General features: G+C 47.0%; 1 long non-coding RNA gene across 1 annotated transcript in view; it reads left to right on the top strand.

Moving 5' to 3' along the window:
- Positions 1-4,684: 4,684 nt before the first annotated feature.
- The window catches only part of LOC141145758 (uncharacterized), a 91,951-nt gene continuing 79,612 nt past the window's right edge, over positions 4,685-17,023 (top strand). The window contains exon 1 of the long non-coding RNA XR_012244628.1: positions 4,685-4,845. This is a non-coding gene — a long non-coding RNA (uncharacterized lncRNA). The remainder of the gene's footprint in view (positions 4,846-17,023) is intronic.

Raw genomic sequence — 17,023 nt, 5'->3', positions numbered from 1 at the left:
CCACTATTGTTGTTCATTTTTATTTATTTTTAATTCTAATTTTATTATTCCGTACGTTTTTTGGCTCTGCGTAACTGATGAAAAAACTGCCCCATGGCCTTGATGGGGCAGTTTTGATGGTTGCAATATAATGGGGCAATTCTGATGGGGCAGTTTTTTCATTTTGGTAGGTTGGCAGAACTGCTTTGATCGATGAGTGTAGGTGTATATCCAGAGTGTATCCAGAGTACTTTTTGTATCTATCACTATCCATATTACTTACCAATCTCGGTGTCTGTATCCCGGTGATGTTTATTGGCTTTACAGCCGAAACCGAAACATCCAACAACGGCTCTCAAACAGCCGCGTACAAATGCCCGGGTTCTCTTCATTTTGATTGGGGTATCTGCAGGCTGGTCACTGATACCTCCTACCATAGTAGCTGCCCTAACTTTGCTCCGTTTCTCTTTGGTGTTTTTCAGAGAAAGAAGCTGATTACATTTAAATCGGTTCATTATTAAGAATAAAGAAACTCGCTTTAAATGTACAATAGAAATACAAATACAATCGCAATGAAATTGAATTGAATTAAATCAAATCCAATAAAATCACAAAAATATCTCAGGAGAGATATAAAAAGCACGTCTTCACTGGCCAGTGATCTCTGAGCTTCTGGCTGCCTGCCTTCCCTGCGCCTGTTTATAGTGGCTCAGCTGATGACATCATAGGCAGAGGTTTTTTTTTTTTTTCAAATCATGATGACTCAGCAAAAAAAATAACTGCCACTTTTTCTTAAAGGGGCCACGTCCTTATTTGTGAATTCAGCCTGTAAGATCAGTATACGTATCTAATAGGGATACGGCTCCTGGAAAAACATGTTATTAGTGGGAATGCTTCAGCAGTCCCACTATTGTTATTCGTTTTTTTTTATATATTAATTTTATTCCATATGTTTTTTGGCTCTGAGTAACTTCTGCATACTTTCAGCTATTAAAACCATTTCACTTTTAAAATGTTTATCTCTTTCAGCTGATGATAGAACTTTTTCAACTTTTTTTCTCCTATTTATACTTTTTAAAATATTAAGCTTTTAAACACTTTTTTTTAACATTGAAGTCAATGAGAGCATGCTTCAAATCCTTAAAATCTTCTTCCGCTCCCAAAAGTTTCAGCTCCTTCATAATTTCACCTACAGACGCCAAACAAACTTTAAAATGTTCACAAAATATTCCTCTATCCGGCTATATCTTTTCAGTTTGATATCTTTTACAGTTTTTGTTGAAAAAGCTGTTTGTTTAGTGATCATTTCAGGAAATTTCATCTTAACGGCTTTTGTTGCCATGGTTACCAAAGCTGCTGTTATACACAGTGATGGGCGGTGGGGGAGGCGGCTGGAGCTTCTCAGCTCTGATTACAGAGCCCGGGGGAGGGGACAGACACACCATGTACTGATTTATAATAGAGGAATATGATGGGGCAATTCTGATGGGGCAGTTTTAGCAATTCAGCATTCCCATGCACTTTCTCCAGGAAATGCATTTTCTAGTCTATATATGTAAATAAATAAAAAGATTATATATATATATATATATATATATATATATATATATGTATGTATATGTGTGTATGTGTGTGTATATATATATATATATATATATATATATATATATATATATATATATATATATAATATGTATAACAAAAATAAAAAAACTATATAATAAAAAACTATATAATATATATTATACTATGGTTATATATAATATACTATGGTTTTAAGTTTCCTTGTAGTACTGAGCTGCAGGGATTTTTTTTTTTCCTTTTTTTTACATGCAGAGTAGTGTATTTTTGGGTCCATAGACTTCAACAAAAGCGCATCAAAAACGCTCGTACTTGTGTTTTGTATCCATTTTTGTTGGAGTTTTGTGTTAAAAAAAAAAAAAAAATATGAAAAATGTTGTGGTGTAAACTTAGCCATATACTACTTACCATCAACGTCCTCTGGATTGGTGATGGTGATTACTGCCCATGATCTGATGGTCGCGGTGATGCCGCACATGTGTGGGGCGATTGCGGTTTGCGTGTGTTCACGCATTCGCCTTTGCTCGCTAGCATGGGGGGTGGTGACACTTTATTTTTATTTTTTTAATTAGTTTATATATTTTTTTTTTTTACATTTTTGCACTGTTACTTCTTAAAGATGATCAGAAGAAATGGACAGCACCTGAGTTATATATATGAGTGTCACAGCAAAGGGTCTGAATACTTAGGAGCATGTGATATTTCAGTTTTTCTTTTTTAATAAATCTGCATAAATGTCAACAATTCTGTGTTTTTCTGTCAATATGGGGTGCTGTGTGTACAATATGGGGGGCTGTGTGTACAATATGGGGGGCTGTGTGTACAATATGAGGTGCTGTGTGTACAATATGGGGTGCTGTGTGTACAATATGGGGGGCTGTGTGTACAATATGAGGTGCTGTGTGTACAATATGAGGTGCTGTGTGTACAATATGGGGTGCTGTGTGTACAATATGGGGGGCTGTGTGTACAATATGGGGGGCTGTGTGTACAATATGGGGTGCTGTGTGTACAATATGAGGTGCTGTGTGTACAATATGGGGGGCTGTGTGTACAATATGGGGTGCTGTGTGTACAATATGAGGTGATGTGTGTACAATATGGGGGGCTGTGTGTACAATATGGGGTGCTGTGTGTACAATATGGGGTGCTGTGTGTACAATATGGGGGGCTGTGTGTACAATATGAGGTGCTGTGTGTACAATATGGGGGCTGTGTGTACAATATGAGGTGCTGTGTGTACAATATGGGGGCTGTGTGTACAATATGGGGAGCTGTGTGTACAATATGGGGTGCTGTGTGTACAATATGGGGTGCTGTGTGTACAATATGGGGTGCTGTGTGTACAATATGAGGTGCTGTGTGTACAATATGGGGGGCTGTGTGTACAATATGGGGTGCTGTGTGTACAATATGAGGTGATGTGTGTATAATATGGGGAGCTGTGTGTACAATATGGGGTGCTGTGTGTACAATATGAGGTGCTGTGTGTATAATATGGGGGGGCTGTGTGTACAATATGAGGTGCTGTGTGTACAATATGGGGGGCTGTGTGTACAATATGGGGGGCTGTGTGTACAATATGGGGTGTTGTGTGTACAATATGGGGGCTGTGTGTACAATATGGGGGGCTGTGTGTACAATATGAGGTGCTGTGTGTACAATATGGGGGCTGTGTGTACAATATGAGGTGCTGTGTGTACAATATGGGGGCTGTGTGTACAATATGGGGGGCTGTGTGTACAATATGGGGTGCTGTGTATACAATATGAGGTGCTGTGTGTACAATATGGGGTGCTGTGTGTACAATATGGGGTGCTGTGTGTACAATATGGGGTGCTGTGTGTACAATATGGGGTGCTGTGTGTACAATATGGGGTGCTGTGTGTACAATATGGGGTGCTGTGTGTACAATATGGGGGGCTGTGTGTACAATATGGGGTGCTGTGTGTACAATATGGGGTGCTGTGTGTACAATATGGGGTGCTGTGTGTACAATATGGGGTGCTGTGTGTACAATATGGGGTGCTGTGTGTACAATATGGGGCGCTGTGTGTACAATATGGGGGGCTGTGTGTACAATATGGGGTGCTGTGTGTACAATATGGGGGGCTGTGTGTACAATATGGGGTGCTGTGTGTACAATATGGGGGGCTGTGTGTACAATATGGGGGGCTGTGTGTACAATATGGGGTGCTGTGTGTACAATATGGGGTGCTGTGTGTACAATATGGGGTGCTGTGTGTACAATATGGGGTGCTGTGTGTACAATATGGGGCGCTGTGTGTACAATATGGGGGGCTGTGTGTACAATATGGGGTGCTGTGTGTACAATATGGGGGGCTGTGTGTACAATATGGGGGGCTGTGTGTACAATATGGGGTGCTGTGTGTACAATATGGGGGGCTGTGTGTACAATATGGGGTGATGTGTGTACAATATGGGGTGCTGTGTGTACAATATGGGGTGCTGTGTGTACAATATGAGGTGCTGTGTGTACAATATGGGGTGCTGTGTGTACAATATGGGGTGATGTGTGTACAATATGGGGTGCTGTGTGTACAATATGGGGTGCTGTGTGTACAATATGGGGTGATGTGTGTACAATATGGGGTGCTGTGTGTACAATATGGGGTGCTGTGTGTACAATATGAGGTGCTGTGTGTACAATATGGGGTGCTGTGTGTACAATATGGGGTGCTGTGTGTACATTAATGAGGAAAAAAAATGAACTTAAATGATTTTAGCAAATGGCTGCAATATAACAAAGAGTGAAAAATTTAAGGGGGTCTGAATACTTTCTGTCCCCACTGTGTATATATATAATTAAACAAAAATAAAAAGCTCTCTCTCTCTCTCTCTCTCTCTCTCTCTCTATATATATATATTTTCACACTGTAACTTTAATTATATATTTTTATTTTTATCACTTTTATTGCTCTGACAAGGAATGTAAATCAAGGAATGGGGCGATTGCGGTTTGCGTGTGTTTAAGGACCGACGCACGCATTCACCTTTGCTCGCTAGTATTGGGGGGGAGGGGCAGGGACACTTTATTTAAATTTTTTAAATTAATTAATTTTTTTTTTTTTTACATTTTTGCACTGTTAATTTTAACAGCCCTCCCATGCCGTTTCTTCTCTAGTGAGTGCCGTGACTGACCCGTAGGAGTGACGTCACGCGACTCCGGCCAGTCACAGTGCCGGAGTCTGCGGCCCCCCAGAAGGAAGAGGGGGCGAAGATGGACGCGGCCTCCAGCAGGGACAGCGCCGGCTTCGTTTGCAGGTAAGTGCCACATTGCATACTAGCCCATTATGCTTTTACTTTGCAGGGGAAAAAAGAGGAAGTAAAACCCATCAGGGTTTTCTTTCACTTTAACAGCCGGGCAACGTGGCACAGAGTCAGCGGGGAGATCAGATCCAGTAAACAAGCCAAGGTCGGAGTAGATGGGTAACAGCGAGAGCAAAAGTAAAGTCCAAAGACGAGCCGGGTCATACATGAGTGAGCGGGTACAACAGATCCGGTCTTGGGAACGCAGGAATGAGCTGAAGACCATTCAGAAATTGTACACAGGGATAGACCCGTTGAAATAGGGCCACTGGGTGCCAAGTGGTAATTGGTATGTGCACGCGCTTGTGCACGGATATATGCGCAATGAACTGGCACGGTATAAGTAAGATTGGTTTTTGCTCATTAATATTAGCACATGTGCAATGTGCACACGCCTGAGCAGACATCTGCACTGGCCTTTTGATGATACAAAACAGGAGAGAGTGGGGCCCCAGGAGAAAGCGGGGCCCCAGGAGAGAGCGGGTCCCCAGGAGAGAGCCCAGGAGAGAGCGGGTCCCCAGGAGAGACCCCAGGAGCGGGTCCCCAGGAGAGAGCTGGTCCCCAGGAGAGACCCCAGGAGAGAGCGGGTCCCCAGGAGAGAGCAGGTCCCCAGGAGAGACCCCAGGAGAGAGCGGGTGCCCAGGAGAGAGCGGGTCCCCAGGAGAGAGCCCAGGAGAGAGCGGGTCCCCAGGAGAGAGCCCAGGAGAGAGCGGGTCCCCAGGAGAGACCCCAGGAGAAAGCGGGTCCCCAGGAGAGAGCGGGTCCCCAGGAGAGAGCCCAGGAGAGAGCGGGTCCCCAGGAGAGACCCCAGGAGCGGGTCCCCAGGAGAGAGCGGGTCCCCAGGAGAGAGCCCAGGAGAGAGCGGGTCCCCAGGAGAGACCCCAGGAGAGAGCGGGTCCCTAGGAGAGAGCGGGTCCCCAGGAGAGAGCTGGTCCCCAGGAGAGAGCTGGTGCCCAGGAGAGAGCCCAGGAGAGAGCGGGTCCCCAGGAGAGAGCCCAGGAGAGAGCGGGTCCCCAGGAGAGACCCCAGGAGAGAGCGGGTCCCTAGGAGAGAGCGGGTCCCCAGGAGAGAGCTGGTGCCCAGGAGAGAGCTGGTGCCCAGGAGAGAGCCCAGGAGAGAGCGGGTCCCCAGGAGAGACCCCAGGAGCAGGTCCCCAGGAGAGAGCGGGGCCCCAGGAGAGAGCGGGGCCCCAGGAGAGAGCGGGGCCCCAGGAGAGAGCCCAGGAGAGAGCGGGTCCCCAGGAGAGAGCCCAGGAGAGAGCGGGTCCCCAGGAGAGACCCCAGGAGCGGGTCCCCAGGAGAGAGCTGGTCCCCAGGAGAGAGCGGGGCCCCAGGAGAGAGCGGGGCCCCAGGAGAGAGCCCAGGAGAGAGCGGGTCCCCAGGAGAGAGCCCAGGAGAGAGCGGGTCCCCAGGAGAGAGCCCAGGAGAGAGCGGGTCCCCAAGAGAGAGCGGGTCCCCAGGAGAGAGCGGGTCCCCAGGAGAGAGCGGGTCCCCAGGAGAGAGCTGGTCCCCAGGAGAGAGCGGGTCCCCAGGAGAGACCCCAGGAGAGAGCGGGTCCCCAGGAGAGAGCTGGTCCCCAGGAGAGAGCGGGTCCCCAGGAGAGACCCCAGGAGAGAGCGGGTCCCCAGGAGAGAGCCCAGGAGAGAGCGGGCCCCCAGGAGAGAGCCCAGGAGAGAGCGGGTCCCCAGGAGAGAGCGGGTCCCCAGGAGAGAGCGGGTCCCCAGGAGAGACCCCAGGAGAGAGCGGGTCCCCAGGAGAGAGCTTGTCCCCAGGAGAGAGCGGGTCCCCAGGAGAGACCCCAGGAGAGAGCGGGTCCCCAGGAGAGAGCCCAGGAGAGAGCGGGTCCCCAGGAGAGAGCGGGTCCCCTGCGTGGTTTTTGTGGGGAGTTGGCGGGGAATCCATGTTTACCTTCGTCTGTTTGATGGGCATACACATTATTATACTGAATGGTAACAGGAGTGGGATGGAGAATTAGTGGGCGTGGTTTGGACTATTGTTCTATAATGTCCATCATATACCCCACCTTTATGAGTATTGTGTATGGAGCGTGTCTAGAGCTGCACGATTACGGCCAAAATGAGAATCACAATTTTTTTGCCTAGACTTAAAAGATCACGATTCTCGCGGTGTAAAATCTTTCACATTATACAAAAAAAATTGTGCTAATGTTATTTTTTCTATTTTTTTTTTTTAACCACTTGCCGACCGCCGCACGCCAATGTACATCCAAAGTTTGGCCGCGGATATCGTTGTTATGGCAGCAGCTAACTGCCATAACCCCTGGTATCACTGTTTTCGTGCGGCGGACGGCTTTCAGATAAAAGTGGTCTCTGCGGCGGATTCGCCGCGAGATTACTTTTATCGGTGGCGGGAGAGGGGCCGCCCCTCCCGCCACGATCCGGTGCCCTCCGGAGCCGTCGGTAGCGGCGGAGGCGATTGGGTCTGTCTCCCTTCTGTGCCTGGAGACGAGTGAGGCTAAGATGGCGCCCACTTGTCTCCATGACACTGCTGGGCGGAAGCGACATCAAAACGTCACTTCCGCCCATACGTCGTAAAGGCACATTTTTTTCAATGTCATTTTTTTAAATTACTTTTTTTTTTTTTTTTTATTGCATTTTAGTGTAAATATGAGATCTGAAGTCTTTTTGACCCCCCAGATCTCATATTTAAGAGGTCCTGTCATGCTTTTTTCTATTACAAGGGATGTTTACATTCCTTGTAATAGGAATAAAAGTGACACCATTTTTTTTTTTTCTTAAAACAGTGTAAAAATAAATAAAAATGAAAACATTTTTTTAAAAAACCCCCGGTCCCGACGAGCTCGCGCACAGAAGCGAACGCATACGTGAGTAGCGCCCGCATATTAAAACGGTGGTCAAACCACACATGTGAGGTATCGCCGCATTCGTTAGAGCGAGAGCAATAATTCTAGTCCTAGACCTCCTCTGTAACGCAAAACATGCAACTTGTAGAATTTTTTAAATGTCGCCTATGGAGTTTTTTGAGGGTAAAAGTTTGATGCCATTCCACGAGCGGGCGCAGTTTTAAAGCGTGACATGTTGGGTATCTATTTACTTGGCGTAACGTTATCTTTCACAATATAAAAAAAAAATTGGGCTAACTTTAGAGCCCTTGCACACTGGGGCGGTTTGCAGGCGCTATTGCGCTAATAATAGCGCCTGCAAACCGCCCCGAAAGTGCCGCTGCTGTCATCTTAGTGTGAAAGCCCCGAGGGCTTTCACACTGGAGCGATGCGCTGGCAGGACGGTAAAAAAAGTCCTGCCAGCAGCATCTTCGGAGCGGTGAAGGAGCGGTGTGTATACCGCTCCTTTACCGCTCCTGCCCATTGAAATCAATGGGACGGCGCGGCTATACCGCCGGCAATGCGCCTCTGCAGAGGCGCTTTGCAGTGGTATTTAACCCTTTCTCGGCCGCTAGCGGGGGGGTAAAACCCCCCCGCTAGCGGCCGCATACCGACGGTAAAACGCCGCTAATAATAGCGGCGTTTTACCGCCGACGCCGCCCACCGCCCCAGTGTGCAAGGGCTCTTACTGTTGTCTTATTTTTTTATTCAAAAAAGTGAATTTTTTCCAAAAAAAGCTCGCTTGTAAAACCCCTGCGCAAATACGATGTGAAAAAAAGTATTGCAACGACCGCCATTTTATTCTCTAGGGTGTTAGAAAAAAAACAATATATAATGTTTGGGGGTTCTAAGTAATTTTCTAGCAAAAAAAAAAAAAAAAACTGTTTTAAACATGTAAACACCTAAATTCCTAAACGAGGCTAGTCCTTAAGGGGTTAATTCATTTAAGTGTACTTTTTTCCCCAAAAATTGCATTTGAACAACTGCTGCCAAATACAGTGTGATAGAAAACACTGCAACAACCACCATTTTATTCTCTAGGGTCTCTACTAAAATATATATATATATATAATGTATGTAATTTTCTAGCAAAAAAAAAAATATTTTAACTTGAAACCAACAAATATCAGAAAAAGGTTTAGTGGGGAGAGATGAGGACGTGACGTAGGACGTGACGTGAGGGGGAGGGGCTGATGCCGGCGCCTGTGTGAGGATCTGGGGCGAGCGGCTCCGGATGGGAGAGAGCTGCGAACGGGGCGATACACTGCAGCGATCCCGGTGTAAGTGTTCCACCGGAATGTCCTGGCTCCCGTGAAGGGCCCCCCCCTTCTCGTTCCCCGCGCCCACGGACGGCGTCACATACACAGTATACGACCCAGCCGGTTGGCTGGGACGTGACAGATCTGGAAACGAGCAGACAAACAGCTGATTATCAGCTGGAGGAGAAGCCCAGAGAGCGAGAGCGGGAGGAAGGGTAGTGAAGCCGCTCAAACAGCGTGCTGCCCGCCTGAACTGCTACCCGACGTACCGGACACCTGACGACCCCCCCTGAGTTTTCTCTCCCCCCCTGCTTTTCACCCAAGATCAGGACTGCGATCCTACGCTGAAGGAGGACTACTGCTTAGAGACAGCGTCAGAAGAAAAGGTAGGAATCTCTGCATATCCTTATGAGAAGTAATTGGAAAGCATAGCGGTTTATGGATGGATAACTACCTGCATAATCAGGGTCTGAAAAGTGTCTGAGCGCAGGGAATTTTGTGTGTCCCCTCCTGGACCTGGCTGCGAATCTGTGAACAAACTGTGGGTACTTTGTCTGTGGCTTGACTTCCCCTGCACGCTTGAGATCTGACTTATATACTCCACAGTACATCACCCCAGGGTCCTTGCCTTGCCTCTGGAGGAGACATAAGGAGGGGGACCGATAAGGTCACTCTCTCAGGTTCCAGTTATTTGGAAGCCTGACATAACTTAAGGAAAAACCCAGCATAAATGTAAAGACTCCTCCCTAGGCGGGCGATAAGGATTGCGACAGGCGAGGAGGGCTAGGAGGGCTTCTCCTTGGACTCTGTGTGCATTGGTTCACAATTTTCCTCTTTATGGTTTTTTCTTTTGCCCTCTATTTTTTCCTTATGTGCACGCGGTGGGTAGGCACCACCAGGAGGGATCGAGCAACACGTCGTGAGAGGGGGTCTGATACCCCAAAAGCGGATACCCGGTGGAAGCATGAGAGGGCGGTCCCAAAAAACAGCAGAACCTAAAAACTCAAGAGAGAGCCTTAATACTAGCACCATTCAAAAATATCTTACAGAATCAAACCCAAAGAGTCCAGGGCAGGATATGAAACCCTCAGGAACAAATGAAAAGAAAAAAGAACAACAGAAGCAGAAGGGGGGACAGGGGGCTAGGCCTAAGGAGGACTCGGGTCTGGAGGGGGGAGTGATGAGTGACACCCCGGAAGAGCAAAGAAATATGGATCGTGGCATGAATAGAACAGAAATGCTGGAAATGTTTGCTAAACTGGAGGGAGTGATAAAATCGGAAATCATGAATGTACGCTCAGATATGGGCCATTTACTCCATAGGGTGGAAGAAGTAGAAGAGGTATCGGCAAAGCAAACAAAGACAATTTCTGAACTTCAAGATCAAATAGTCAAGATCCAGAGCGAAAATCGCATGCTGTCCTACAAAATGGAAGAGCAGGAGAACCAGAGCAGGCGACAAAATCTGCGAATCAGATCCCTCCCGGAACAAATGAATGAAGACCTTGGGGAGAAAGTGAGAAAAATATTCAACCCCATTTTGGGTAGAAAGGTGGAGGAGGCCCTCAAGATTGATCGAGCCCATAGGGTAAGGAAACCCCCCAATCTCAATCAAGATATCCCCAGGGATGTTATCGTGAAGTTCCACTTGTACGAAGATAAGGAAAAAATATGGAGGAATCTCAGGGGTGCTCCCCCAATTTGCTTCGAAAATAAAAATCTACAGATTTTCGCGGACATATCGGCTGGAACCCTAGCACGAAGAAGACAGATGAGACCTCTATTAGATCAACTTCGAAGGGCCAACTTGAAGTTTAGCTGGGGGTTCCCAACATCCCTGTTAGTTGTCAAAGATGGGAGAACACATAGGATGAGGTTTCCAGAAGAGACTCAGGATTTTTGCGCAAGTGTGGGGATCACGATGCCAGAAGAACTGAGATAAGAACCATAATGATCGCTCCACTAAGCTCATTTGAGTATGAGGGGGACTCTGAGTTGGTTTTTTTTTTTTTTTTCCCCGGGGGACTGTTGGGAGCAACTAAGAATACGGGACTCGGGACTTTGGGCAATCTATAGTGCAATAAGGTGATGGCTGTGCGGGGGGTGGGGGGGGGTGTGGGTCCTAGTAGGGGCGCCAGCCTCTTGTCCTCTTAAACCTCCCTCCGTGCGGGGGGGAGTGGGGGGGAGAGAGTTTTTTTTTTTTTTTTTTTTTTTTTTCTCTCTCCCCACCACCTTCCCCCGCGTAGCGGGGGGGCGGCACGGGTTGCCGGCTTATCGGCACCACCCCTCGAAGCAGTGCGCGCTGTACGGGATCTGGAACATCCTCTACAAGCGGGCCTTGGGCTGGGTGGCAGCCGGGGGGATGGGGGGAGGGGCCGGGGTAGGGCGTGTTTAGGGGTGGGGATGAAGGGGGGGTGGGGTGTTCCTGCGAGGGGGATCTTAGAAGGGCAGAGAGGAGCGGCCAGGGCCGTGAGCCTAAGTAATGCCTGACCTCAAGTTTCTCTCATATAATGTAAAGGGCCTCAACTCTCCCGTAAAAAGACATAAAATTCTGAAGGAATTGCAACATTATGGGGCTGACATAGTTTTTCTCCAAGAGACTCATCTGGTGCTGGAGTCTAGGATCAGGCTTTTCTCTCCGGGCCTGCCGCAATGGTTTTATAGTGACTCCCCCATCAGAAGAGCAAAGGGGGTGGCAATTGGTTTCTCAAAGTCTACAAACTTCTCATTAATAGATAGACTGACAGACCCGGATGGCCGGTATATTTTCTTGAAGGGCAACATCGGAAATAAGATATTCACTCTGGCGAATATATATTGCCCCAATAAGAAACCAATGTCTTTTCTCGGTCAGGTGTTGACGAGGCTGATGAATTTCAGAGAGGGAGAGGTGGTATTGGCGGGAGACCTCAACTTCTACCTGGACACTGGTCTCGATACTACGTCCCGGGCACAGGGGACGAGCAGGGCCTCTACTGCCGCAATTGGGCGGCGGCTTTTTGACTGCCGCCTTGTAGATGCTTGGCGGACGCAACACGCCAAGGATAGGGACTTTACCTTCTTCTCCCCTGTGCACGGGACGTATTCGAGACTAGACTACATCTTTGTTGACCATGGCCTCTTGGAACTAGTACAGGAAACTAAAATTGAGATTATTTCACTTTCAGATCACGCACCGGTCACCTTAACGTTGCGGCTCCCTGACAGGGTCGAAGGGACTTATGCGTGGAAACTGAATGAATCTCTGCTCAAAGACCCAAAAGTGTTGGGGAAGATACAAGAAGAGGTTGACTTTTACTTTAAAGCGAACGATACAGGAGAGGTTTCATACTCCACTCTATGGGAAGCACATAAGGCGTTTACCAGGGGGGTCCTTATCTCCATGGGAGCGGGTATTAAAAAAAAGAGAAGGGAGGAAAGGGAGAGGCTGCTCGCTGAAATTTTCATCTTGGAGCAGAAACACAAGGAGAGAAGGGGATTTAATCAGGAAATCTTCCACCGACTAGTTGATAAAAGGGAGGAGCTGAGGGATATTATAGATCAGGAAACTAAGAGATCCCTTAATAGATTAACAAAAGAAAATTACCTGTGGGCAAATAAGTCTAGCAAGCACCTGGCCAGAATGATCAGAAAGAAAAAAGACAGGAATTTCATAGGCAAAATACAGAACAAAAAAGGAGAGCTTATCAGCACTAGTACAGGTATAGCAGAGGAGTTTAAAAAGTTCTATGGAGCGCTCTACTCCATAGGCCTAAATAGAACGGTCAGCCCTACACAGGGGAAGAGGGTCGAGGAGTTCCTAAGGGAGGCAGGAGTGGCGGAGCTTACAATGGAAGAGAGAGAGGCCCTGGATAGACCGATCGGAGAGGAAGAGATCATGGCAGCCCTCAAATCCTCCCCGAAAGGCAAGAGCCCAGGTCCCGACGGCTTCACCACATTATATTTGGAGAAGTTGAAACACATATTAGTCCCTAGACTGTGCCAATATTGGAACAATCTGGGTAATAACTGCGAGATGGGAAGAGAGGCGTTGTTAGCCTCAATTACTTTAATCTTAAAAGAGGGGAAAAACGATAGGCTATGCTCCAGTTATAGGCCCATCTCGCTGTTGAACGCAGACGTGAAGCTCTTCGCAAAGGTTCTGGCTGGGAGACTGAAGGAGAGAATGGCATCCCTGGTTCATGCAGATCAAGCGGGTTTCATACCCGGGAGACAGAGCAGAGACAACGGTGTACGAGCAGCGCTCCTCCTGGAGTTAGGTAAACGTAAGGGACCCCCAGTTCTATTCCTGTCAGTTGATGCGGAAAAAGCGTTTGACAGGGTAGACTGGGGGTTCATGCTGAAAACGTTGGAAGTTATGGGGGTGGGGCAGAGGTATATCTCCTGGGTGAGGTCCCTTTATAGTCACCCTATGGCTACAGTTAGGGTCAATGGGGTATTATCAGAGCCTCTGGAGATGAAAAACGGCACTAGGCAGGGGTGTCCGTTGTCCCCTCTACTGTTTGTTCTGTCTCTTGAGCCTCTCCTCGCTACCATTCGCAACGACCCAGATTGCAACGGGGTGGGAACGGGAGGGGAGGAGCACAAACTCGCGGCGTTTGCCGACGATATACTATTTTTTATTACCAACCCTAGAATCACCCTCCCGAACCTGCTCCGAGTAATCAGAGGGTACGGGGAACTATCAAATTTCAAAGTCAATTTGAAAAAGTCGGAGATCCTAAATATTAGCGTAGACAAGGACGAGGCCTCCCACCTCGCTCAGGTATTTCCATTTCCCTGGAAAGAGGAAATTAAATATCTAGGGGTAAAACTCTCCAACTCCATAAATGGATTGTACCATAAAAATTATTTACCATTGCTGGATGAGATTAGGCAGGAAACTAGAAGGTTAGCTACGAGACCGCTCTCGTGGCTTGGTCGCGTGAATGCGGTTAAGATGATACTGACCCCTAAGATACTTTTTAAATTCCAGATGCTCCCCATCCCACTTCCTCTGTATTACTTTAGAGCCTTAAGGAGACTGGTGGCGAGTTTTGTCTGGGGGGGCAAAAAACCACGTATTTCTTACGTGGTTTTGAGTAGGGGGAAAAAAAAGGGGGGGTTGGCCCTACCGGACTTTTATAGATATTACATATCAATCACAATATCACGGGTTATTGAATGGTCCAAAAAGGATACTGAAAAAAGATGGGTCAGATTAGAACACTACATGAGTAACACTGATTTACGTAGGAAAGTATGGAATCCACCAAAATATCGAGCACTGGGCACTAACACAGCGGTTTTGACACAAAACACCCTTAAATGTTGGGATTTGGTACACACACAGAATAAGTGGACATTTAACTCACCTTTAATTTACATGAAAGATAATCCTTTTTTTGAGCCAGGGACGAGGGAGGTGGGGGGGAATTGGTTAAAAGACGAAGGTATCCAACTTAAAAACTTCCTTAGTAACAATGGAAGCTTACGCACATTCTCCGAGTTAAAGGCAGACTCGGGGATTGGGGTTCTGGACGTGTGGAGGTACCTTCAGCTCTCGCACTTCATTGAAAAGCTCCCAGGGCCACTTAGGGGTGAAGGGGAATACAGACCACTCGAGCAGCTCTGTGAGAGGGAGCAGCCGCGTGGGACTATCTCACAAATCTATAGGATCTTGGGCACGAGACTGGAGCTGGAGGTGCCCCCGTACATCAGAAAGTGGGAACGGGAATTAGGTTCACAATGTGGTGAAGTCACCCTAGAGAAGATTTTGCAATTGGTACATTTGGCAGCACAGGATTCCAGGAGAATGGAAACTCACTATAAATGTTTGGCAAGATGGTACGCCACCCCAGACAGACTCGCCAAAATGGACAACACCAAATCCAACTTATGTTGGAGGGGCTGCACCTCTATAGGTTCGATGGCCCACATGTGGTGGGAATGCCACGTTATTAAAACTTTTTGGGGAAAAATCATAAGTTTGATCAAGGTAATTACAGGAGAGGTTATCCCGATAGATCCATGGGTATGCCTTTTTCATGGCACGTCAAAGACGGTGAGGAGTTATCGCTCCTCTATGGTAGCCATACTGCTGGATGCGGCTAAAAAGCAGATAGCAACAAAATGGCTAGACCCGGCTGCACCAAATATCCGGGACTGGCTACTTAGCGTTAACGAGGTGTACAACGTTGAAATTATAGATAGCAGAGGAATTGTCCCTGGGGAGGGAGAGGTAGGAGAAGGTAAATGGGAGGGATGGCAAAGGTATAAAAAGACTTGGAGTTTTGCCGAGCAATTTATAGATAGTAATTAGGGGGCCGGCGAAGTGGACAGTGACATGAGTCCATCAATGTATTAGCAGCTGTCCTCTAGATCCTCCTGCAGGAACAGGGGTGGGCGGGATTGGGGGTTTTTGGGTGGGTAGGATGAACTCTGTTAATGAATTTATTATCTTTTTCTTTTTTTTTTGTATTTGGTTGAGTTCGGTTTTTTATGGAGAAATAGTAAATAAAGTATTTAAAAGAAGGAGGGAGGGGGAAAAAAAAGAAAGGAAAAAAGAAGCTACACATGATGTGAAAATCAAAAGAGACAGAATTGACACTGATAAAGTGGAGGAAGTCTCTAATTGGAATCACTGAGGTGGCAAAAAAAAAAAAAAAAAAAGAAAAAAAAAAGAAAAAAAAAAAAAAAAGAAAAAGGTTTAGTGTTTTAAGTGGTTAAACTTCCCTCATTTACACACCAAAGTTCATTCCTTTGATCTAAAGGACAAATTGTTACAATGTTTTTACTTAAGTTCCACTGCTAAAGAATGTTGTGATTCTTGGCAGACCGCCCCCCCCCTTTTTTTTTTTTTTTCCCTTTCTTTTGACGGCTGTCGGCTTCAGCAGAGCAGAGAGAATTCTCTGCATAGAAAGAATCGGGAAATCCTTTGTCAAGATCGCAAGGGGGAAAAAATCGCGATACCGATTCTTAACGATTAATCGTGCAGCTCTAAGTGTGTCCTAGAATCTCAACATTTAACTTTATATACATTACCTACACTAGAGAATTGATACTATGGGGGTTGTTGATTTACGAAAAGGCGAATCCACTGCGTACTACAAGTGCACTTGGCAGTGCAGTCCCTGTAGATCTGAGGGGAAGCTCTGCTGATTTCTATCATCCAATCACGTGCAGCCAAACATGCTGTTTATTATTTCCCCTCAGATCTACAGAGACTGCCCTGCCGAGTACACTTGTGGTGCGCTGTGGATTTGCCTTTAATAAATAAACTCCTATGACTACCTTGCTGAGACCACCATGATTCCCTTATGAGATAACGAGGGGGGGGGGGAGGATTTACCAAAATAGGAGAGAGAAAAATCTGGTGCAGCTCTACATAGTAACCAATTAGCTTCCAGGTTTTATTGTCAAAGCTTCATTGAAGAAGCTGATTGGCTGCCATGCACAGCCGCACCAGATTTTGCACTCTCCAGTTTTAGTAAATCACCCCCTATAATCTCGGCTTGTTTGGAGGTGTTTTGTTTTGGGAGCCAATGAACTCTCCCTTTAACCATTTCCCTCCCGGCACTTTCACCCCCTTCCTACCCAGGACAATCTTCAGATTTCAGCGCTGTCATACTTTGAATGACAATTACGCGGTCATGTAACACTGTACACTGGACATTTTTTCACACCAATAGAGCTTTCTTTTGGTGGTATTTAATAACCACTGGGGGGGGGGGGGGGGGGGGGGGGAGGGGGGGTTATTTTTTTGCTAAATAAACGAAAAAAGACTGAAAATTTTGAAAAAAGGAAAAAAAGTTTTCATAGTTTGTTATAAAATTTTGGAAACTTTATTTTTTTCCCTAACTGATGTGCGCTGATGAGGTGACTTTGATGAGGAGGCACTGGTGGGCACTGATGAGGCGGCACTGCTGGGCACTGATGAGGCGGCACTGCTGGGCACTGATGAGGAGGCACAGGTGGGCACTGATGAGGCGGCACTGCTGGGCACTGATGAGGAGGCACTGCTGGGCACTGAT

This window comes from Aquarana catesbeiana, linkage group LG05 (assembly GCF_042186555.1).
Source record: "Aquarana catesbeiana isolate 2022-GZ linkage group LG05, ASM4218655v1, whole genome shotgun sequence".
NCBI classification, from domain to species: Eukaryota; Metazoa; Chordata; class Amphibia; order Anura; family Ranidae; genus Aquarana; species Aquarana catesbeiana.
The sequence above is the reverse complement of the archived record's forward strand: the minus strand, read 5'-3'. Positions and strand labels throughout refer to the sequence as shown.